Source organism: Neodiprion pinetum, chromosome 2 (genome assembly GCF_021155775.2).
Source record: "Neodiprion pinetum isolate iyNeoPine1 chromosome 2, iyNeoPine1.2, whole genome shotgun sequence".
Lineage (NCBI taxonomy): Eukaryota > Metazoa > Arthropoda > Insecta > Hymenoptera > Diprionidae > Neodiprion > Neodiprion pinetum.
In genome coordinates this window covers 40,270,450-40,278,974 of record NC_060233.1, presented here as the reverse complement: position 1 = coordinate 40,278,974, position 8,525 = coordinate 40,270,450, and positions in this window count along the sequence as shown.

Here is an 8,525-nt window from a genome sequence, read left to right as displayed (position 1 = left end):
TATTTTTCAACTCGGATATTATCTTGCCTACTCACCGTGGTTTGAATATTTAAAAAGTTTGGCTGGATTCCACTCTCGATAATACCCCGTGTCGTTATCACGAAGGCACGTACGTGATGTGCACGCAAATTCTTGCGGTTCTCTCCCACCTTTTTCAACCCCTATTTTTCATACCAATTTTGCAAAGCACCGAAACGAGCATCTCCGATCAGTCGCCGAGGACAGAGAAGGACTCAACTTTGAATCGCCGTCACAGTTTGCTCAACTTCCGAATATACTCAGGTGAAATACTCTCTCCAATTCGTGTTTCCACCTCATTTGCCACATATCAGGACTCATCCATCTCTCCATCCGCATTCTCGGCGTATACATTCGAGTTCCACTGATCGTCAATAATCACATTGCACAGGGAATGGAATGCCAAATGCACGTTATTTATAGGCGAACGAAGGTCTACCTGGTCTCTACCTGCCTACGCTCCGGGGCTTTATGCCACGCAAACACACCAACATAAATGTACGTTCTCGTGCACCGATGCATATTGTTGTTTGTCGATCGAGATTTTCTCGTTGGTTTTTATCTGCACCGTCGTTCGCTTCGGTTATTTTATATCTACAGCAACGATGTTGGGTGCAGTCGCGAGCAGTTACAATATACCGGCGTATCTCGCTTGTCTGATGCTTCGCGATGCAGACGTTACCGTCAACTTCGAATGGCTAAGCCAAAATAAAGAACAGGATATTCAATTTCACCGCAGATATTTAACTGTGTAAATTACAAACACCAGCTTGTTCCGATCCTCTCAACTTCTCCTAACCTAAAAAAAAACTAACAGTAAGCTAAGATCTGTCCTCCCTTCATTGAAACTTCGCAGAGGCTTTTCATTCGACGTTTAAGTTCCAACGAGAATAGTCTTTATGCCTTTGAATTTCCAAATTCCATCCACCTTCAGAAACGAGAATCTCGAGTCAAGGATTATATCGAAATATTTGAAGAGGTGAAGGGCGACATTATCGCGAGAAGGGAAAAAAGCAATCACACTAGCGGAGTCACGTGAGCTGCAGACCTTTGTCGTTGGGGTTCAGATTTATGGGAGACCTTAGCGGTGTCCGATGATCTCCGTGTCCGGAATTGGAAAACCCAGACCGGTATCGATCCCTCGGCGCAATATGTACGTTGTACGTTGTAGTACGTAGGAACTGCGCGTTTCGCTTGGCTTTGGATTTACACCGCGATCCTTGATCCAGTCGTCCATTGCTCACTAGGAAGCGGTTGCCCATTTCCCTCTCGATTTTATCTGCGGTTCGGAACACCAACCGGCATAGCAATTGCCGCACGTCCGATCAATCAGGCAACGCAAACACTCGATTCCAGGGTTGAGTTACACCCTCGAGATGACTTCAACGACTCACGACAATCTGCAAACGAATCGACGTCGTCGATTGAAGATAGGACGGGGCAAAATGCTGCAAGCGAGCGTCGCAGCGCACGGAGATGAAGAATTGAGAGGTATAAAGGTAATTCGATACAGAGAAAATCCACGACTGACGCCGCCGGAATGGTTTCTCTATTTTCCCGACTGCTGCACCGGATTCGCTTATCCGTCGTTGTATCCCTCAGGACTGCCTCCCGTAAAGGGTCAGCCCATTCGACAGTTCTCACTTTCCTCTTTTCCCCCGCCTATCGAACTACGTTCTCTACATGCTCCCATTCTTCGACCTTTGTTATATTTTCTTTCCTCTTTTATTTCTGTTTTCGGGCTCTGCTCTTTCTCCGAGCTAACCAACTAAACCGATTCGGTCCTAGATCACCCCGTTACAGTTTTCCAGGCACCTTTCCACGGCGAAACTTGGCCGTAATTTACTCAACGCATTCCCACCACCATACTGCGGCATCCTTTTACAAACAGGTGAGAAAACTACACTATTCGTGCAGTCCAACGGCAGCTATTCACCAATAATTCACTTCTCTATAGGCCCGGAAAGAAAACGTCATTCCTGACGAATACCATAATGCCGGAGGAATTCCGCAGCACGATGTCCTTCTTGAGACATGATTTGCGAGCCGTTCAGTACACCGTGTATTGGATGCTCGGAATTTTCACCTTTCGAAAGTTCAAAACATGCGAAATTTCGACTTTCTCAAAAGTAGATAATTTGGAAATTTATAATTCCCTTGTAATTTTGATCAATTCTAGTCACGTCATTCGAGAATTACAACGGTTTCGAAGTTTCCAACCTTTGAGAATGTTTATGTCATTCAAAAAGTTGGCCGTTCGGTTTTGAGATCCAATCGACAATCGCGGATGGGCTTTCATTGCGAGGACGACGTTGGGATGTTCGACTTAGACTCGAACTCGAGACTTCGTTGAGCTTAATTTCTCCGGCAATGTAACCGGGGGTTGAGCTTTATTCAAGTATTATTAACCGCTGCCTGCCGCTATACCGGTTCGAAGTGCCGAGTATCACGGCTGTGCGCGGTTTACGACGACGCGGTTCCAGTTCCTAAACCTGAATGGGCCGTTAATTTCCCACTGCAGTAACGACCTTGCCAGGGACCAATTTGTTATTACCCCTGCTTTTCGACGTGGGGTTTTACTTACTTGCTTCTTCATTTTTTCTTACCTCTTTCGGACCCCCGCAGAAGCGGATAATTCTCTCTCTGCAGCCTGCTCAAACCATATACGGCGAAGAGTTGCGATTCGCACGTGTGACGAGGGAAGGAACAGGGAGGGGTGGATAACTTTTTTCATTCCGTAGAAAAAATCGGCACGAAAAAATGATCGTGAGTGGAACGAGTTACTGGCTTTTTTGGTAGAGCGACGACGTTTTCTTTTCCTTTTTTTTTTTTTCTTTCCATTCTTGCTTCTCGTTCCTTCGTTCGTTGTTTTTCTTTTCTTTATCACCCTTTGAAACTCCTTTCTCTTTTCATCCCCACGGAGCCTGAAGGGGGGTGGCGAGTTTTATATCCAGAAAAAGAAACCGGGGAAGGATAATCAAATCGGAGGGGAGATAGCCTATTTCTCGCTACTTGAGCCTCCAGCCCTCGACCCCGGCACGTAACACCGTCTCTCGGCATTTGTCTCTTGGGGTGAAAAGCAGTTATTTCACTTCGCTTTGCGACGCCTTCTTTCTGCAGCCCGAGACGACGAACGGCGATGATCAGTGGCAGTTGGGAAAACGTATTCACACGTATAAGATTGATCTGTGGCTGTTTCCTGTATGCGTCTACATGCGCAAGGTACACCGATGCCTGTATGCACACCGTCTTGTCGCTCCAGTAAATATTGCAAACACTCGGCAAGTTAATGCGAAACACAGAGGAAGCAGATCCTTCAGACGCAATTCGTATTCTCCTAGAAACCAGAACTTTACTGTACATCGGTTATACCAACTCGTAACCACCCTCTAGCTGCCAATGCATTCGCTGAATATTTACCGCTTCCTTATATTTCTGTAACCGCGATTCAACGAAAACGCGTCGATCCTGTGACATCGATCTTATCAGCCGCGTGTCAAAACTCTGTAAGCGTCAATCGCTAACTTATATTCGAGATCGCGGTATCAGCACATATTTGTTTGGATCACTCATCGGAATTAGAAAGAGTGTAAAAATGAAACTGTGTGATTGATTCAATATTCAATATTGTGGTTATGTATGGGACATTCCGTCACCACTCGATCAAGATTCTACGTTTAAAAAAATTATTAAGTCAATCTGAGATATCGAGGTAGAACCTTGGTCGAGATGTCACGGAACGCGCCATATGCACAACCAAATTCCGGAATATTTAACCAAATTTCCACGGCAAGCAATCGTGAAAGGTACCCAACCATAACCGCAGCAGTAAAATAAAGCTGCGAATGAAATGGATGAAAAATGTATCCCGGACTTGATCGAGATCTGAATTTTACAAAATATGTTCTCTTAGCGTTCCAGCAATGAAGTATGTAGAAGATACGTTTGATACAGCGATTTTTTCGTTCCGTGAAAACAGAGTCTCACCTATTACAGTTTAGGCCTTTACGCGGTTGTGGCACTCAAAAAATACGAGTCGCTCGCAACCTCGCAGAAGGGCGCGGCCTTTCCTCCGCTACTCGCGTTGAGTTTGATTGAGGAGAATTTAATTGTGCCGCGGGGTTAATCTTCGGGTCAGTAGTAAATCCGAACAACATTTCAGCCGCACGTGCTTTGCAGGGAGTAGGTGTATACGTACGTGGGTTCGTACGCGAAGCACAGGATCGGAATAGTTTCTCGGTCTTCCTTTTCTAGTCTATCTCTTCTTCTCCCATCTTTCCAGCAGAGAATTAGCAGTCTTCTGAATTTCCGCTGATGTTCCCGCTCGGTACGCTGGCCGCGTCTTTCCGCCCTGATAACTCGCCGGCTTTCATTAAAGTTGCACCGCTTTAAGACGGGGTCGCGTAGTCGAAAAATGAAAATATAATACGAAATTCATAACCCGTGAATATAATTCCCGAGCTACGCGGCATCGGCAGGCAGCGAAAATTCTATAATCCATCCAAGTCCGTCACGCGGAGGGTTCTCGATCCATCCCTCGTCCCATGTTGTACCTATCGGTGAATTACGCAACAAGGGGTGAAAGTTCACGCACAAATAATCGACGCGATCCTCCGGAGCTTTTTCGACGTGCCAAAGAACAAAACCCCTCTTCTGTTACATCCTTTGGCACTTTACCTGGGAGAGGTGTACAATGAACGCGAGCAGCTTTCCTCACCCTCGACTTTTTTTACCCGCATTGTGTACCTCGCACGATGTAAAACCCGTTGTTGCTGAAAGATATGATGTAAATCGATATCGATATTGAAATTTATCACGGGCAGGCTTGTTCCTCGTCGTATTTGAAAATTTTCACGTCGAAAGGAACGCTTGGAAACTAAAATTTATACAGTCTGATGCAGGCTCCAGAGATCGTGGATGATACCTGATGACGGGAATATAATTGAGGAAACCGTCGAAAAATTACGAGTAGCGATATAGTATTGGACCGTATTTTATTTATTTTCATCCCCCTGCCCCCCTCATCCATACTCCTCGCGTCTAATAATACAGTCTCTACTTTTGAGCTATTAACTTTTCTTTTCTTTAAATTGCCAAATTTACATTATTTACTTGGCTCAAGATATTCGGTCACTTACTTTACTTTGTATTTTTCCTTCACACGTAGACACCGTTATATATACGGGCTATTCCGCGTCAACCGGATCAGTCATCTCTCAGATATTTTTTTAATTTGGCATGTGGATTGTGTAAGGGGAGTTAGATTTTTGTGCCAAAGCGCGAATCTCATAATGCAAAATTCGATTTTTTATTAACAATAACAAATTAGACTCCCATTTTTTTCAAAAATTCATAACTTCGGCAACAAATTAGATACAATTTTTTTTTTTTTTTCAAATTACGCGGAAAGCTCCATAGAATTTAAAAAAAAATACGAAATGGTAAAAAAAAGTTGTTATCAATTGTTTATTTAACAATTAATTTTTCAAAGATTTTTAAAACAGTGACCGACACGATCAAAAAATTTTTTTAAAATTCTGACATGTTCCTTGAACTGTACTACAACCTGTGAATTAATTCCAGAGGGGTGTTTTTCTTCGTTTTCGAGTAAAAAATCATTAAAGGTGTCGATGCGCATGAAATTGCGGCGCGTCGAGTCTCTACGTAATGGCGGGCGGCCGGTTGCCGTCCACCGCTACCCCGCGGCGGCGTCGCGGCGTTATTTTAGAGTCATTTTCACGATGTAGGACATGATTGAAAAATCTGAAAAAAATACTGTACCTTCACAAGGCCTGCTCAAAGCGATAAGTGAAGTTTCAAGAATGTGTTTTTCACCGTTTTTTTATTACAGAGATTCGAAATTTGTTATGACGCATTATGATTCAAACATGAATTACGAACACAGGTCAAGTGTTGTTCCAGGATATGGAATACCTGCACCTGTGCATGCGTCACCTAAATCCTTCACTATCCAGGTAGTCCAGGTAGGGTCACCACCTCGATTCCGCGAAGGGGTCATTTGGCTAAAGTCAGGTACATTGAATTGCACCTGCATTATGTTAGCCCCATTGGTGGAATTCAAGCAATTAGAAGAGTCGTTGGGTGGGTGAAGCACTATATTCCAGGATATGGAATACGTCCACCTGTGCATGCGTCACCTAAATCCTTCATTATCCAGGTAGTCCGGGTCACCACCTCGATTCCGCGAAGGGGTCATTTGGCTAAAGTCAGGTACATTGAAATGCACCTTCATTATGTTAGCCCCATTGGTGGAATTCAACCAATCAGAAGAGTTGTTGGGTGGGTGAAGCACTATTCTGAACGAGTATAAATTTCGAGCATTTCAAAATGCATAACATTCAATCGAATACCAGTGTAGCGATCAGTGCAATACATCGTCTCATTCTTCACACAAGTAATTCATTTCTGAAAGCAATGTCTACAACAGATGTGAAACGGTGCTGTAATCCTTTCCAAAGAGTTGGCCATAATTGGGTGCGAAATTTGGTAAAGCCAGTGACACCAGCATTACGGAAAAAGTTTCCGGACCTAGGAGAATATGTGTGCATGGATTGTCGAATAAAATTGTACAAATGCAACACAATTACTCCATCTGATAAAAACGAGGTAAGTGATATGAATCATAATTATGCGAGTGGTGACGATCTTGTTTCACCTTCACCAATTAGTGAACAGAGCAGTGTGGAAATGTTTCTTGAGAATGATATCGGGCAAGAATTGTTGTGTGATGTGAAAGAATTGTTTATCAACGCGAAGTGTGTCGCGGACAAAATTAAATATCTCACAATGACTCCTCGTAGTTGGTCCATCAGAGAATTGGAGTTACAATTTGATTGTTCATATAGAATGGCTCGTAAAGCTAAAATATTGCAAAGTGAGCGTGGATTTGGATCCTCCCCAGATCCAAGACCATCTCGCACTCTTTGTGATGATGTTGTCTCTCATGTAGTGGAATTTTACTGTTCTGATGAAATAAGTCGGATCATGCCTGGTCAGAAAGATTTTGTCACTCTTCGCGATGTGGATGGTTCAAAACATCAAGTCCAAAAACGACTTGTTTTGTGTGATCTGAAGGAAGCTTACGCCGCGTTCAAGCAACAGCATCCGAATGATAAAATTGGATTTACAAAATTCGCGGAACTCCGCCCAAAGCAGTGTATTTTAGCTGGACCAACAGGAACACATACAGTTTGTGTTTGCAAAATTCACCAGAATGTGAAACTTATGTTGGTGGCGGTTAGCTCAATTTGTCAGACATTCAAAAGAACGTACCACGATTTGATAAAACAGATATCGTGTGACTCTCCAAATCCTTTGTGCTATCTCGGTGATTGTAGTAGTTGTCCAAGTTTTGATATGGTTACACACGAAATGGAAAGTTTATTCGACGATAATTTCGTAGAAAGTATTAGCTACAAACGGTGGACTCATACGGATCGATCTGTTTTAGAAACGATCACGCAAGAAACGGAAACGTTCCTCGAGACGCTAAAGGAACAGACGATAGCCCTCAAGAAACATGATTTCATTGCTAAACAGCAAAGTGCATATTTGAAAGACAGAAAACATCGTCTACAACCAGGGGAGTTCTTAGTTTTGGGTGACTTTGCTGAAAACTATGCATTTGTTGTTCAAGATGAAATTCAAAGCTTCCACTGGAATAACAATCAAGCTACCATCCATCCTTTTGTTGTGTATTATGTTGAAAATGAGGACTTAAAGCATAAAAGCTTCGTTATCATATCAGAAAATCTACAACATAATACAGTCGCGGTCCATCTGTTTCAGAAGAAACTAATCGGTAAGCTTTTTGAGTTCTTCGGTAGTGAAGTTATCAAGAAAATGATTTATTTTACTGACGGTGCTAGTGCACAATATAAAAATAAAAGCAACTTCATTAATTTGACTCATCATTTTGACGACTTCAATGTCGAGGCTGAATGGCATTTCTTTGCAACGTCACATGGAAAAAGTCCATGTGATGGCATTGGTGGAACTGTGAAAAGATTTGCTGCACGTGCAAGCCTACAGCGGCCCAATGAAAATCTTATTTTGACTCCAAGGCAATTATTCGAATGGAGTGTGAGTGCATTAAAAAATATCGCATTTGACTTCTGCAGCAACAGCGAACACGAAGAACATGAAAAATTATTGAAGCCGCGATTGAAGCAAGCAATAACGGTTGAAGGCACTCGACGATTCCATTCATTTTTACCTCTATCTATAAAAACTGTAGAATGTAGGGTTTACTCTTCCTCTGATGAGTCATTTACCCGTAAATCTATGCGCTAAGATAGCCATGTAAGTTATGACGAAAACCTTTGCTCACATTTCTAAGTTTAATGCCCAGTTTGATCAAAGATTAATAGATTGTATCCATAGAATAAGCGATTTATTTGTATGAAATATATAATTGTAAGTGCGTTCATTTCGCAGCTTCCACATATCTTCGGGGGTGATTATAAGTACTAAAATAAGTAGCAAGT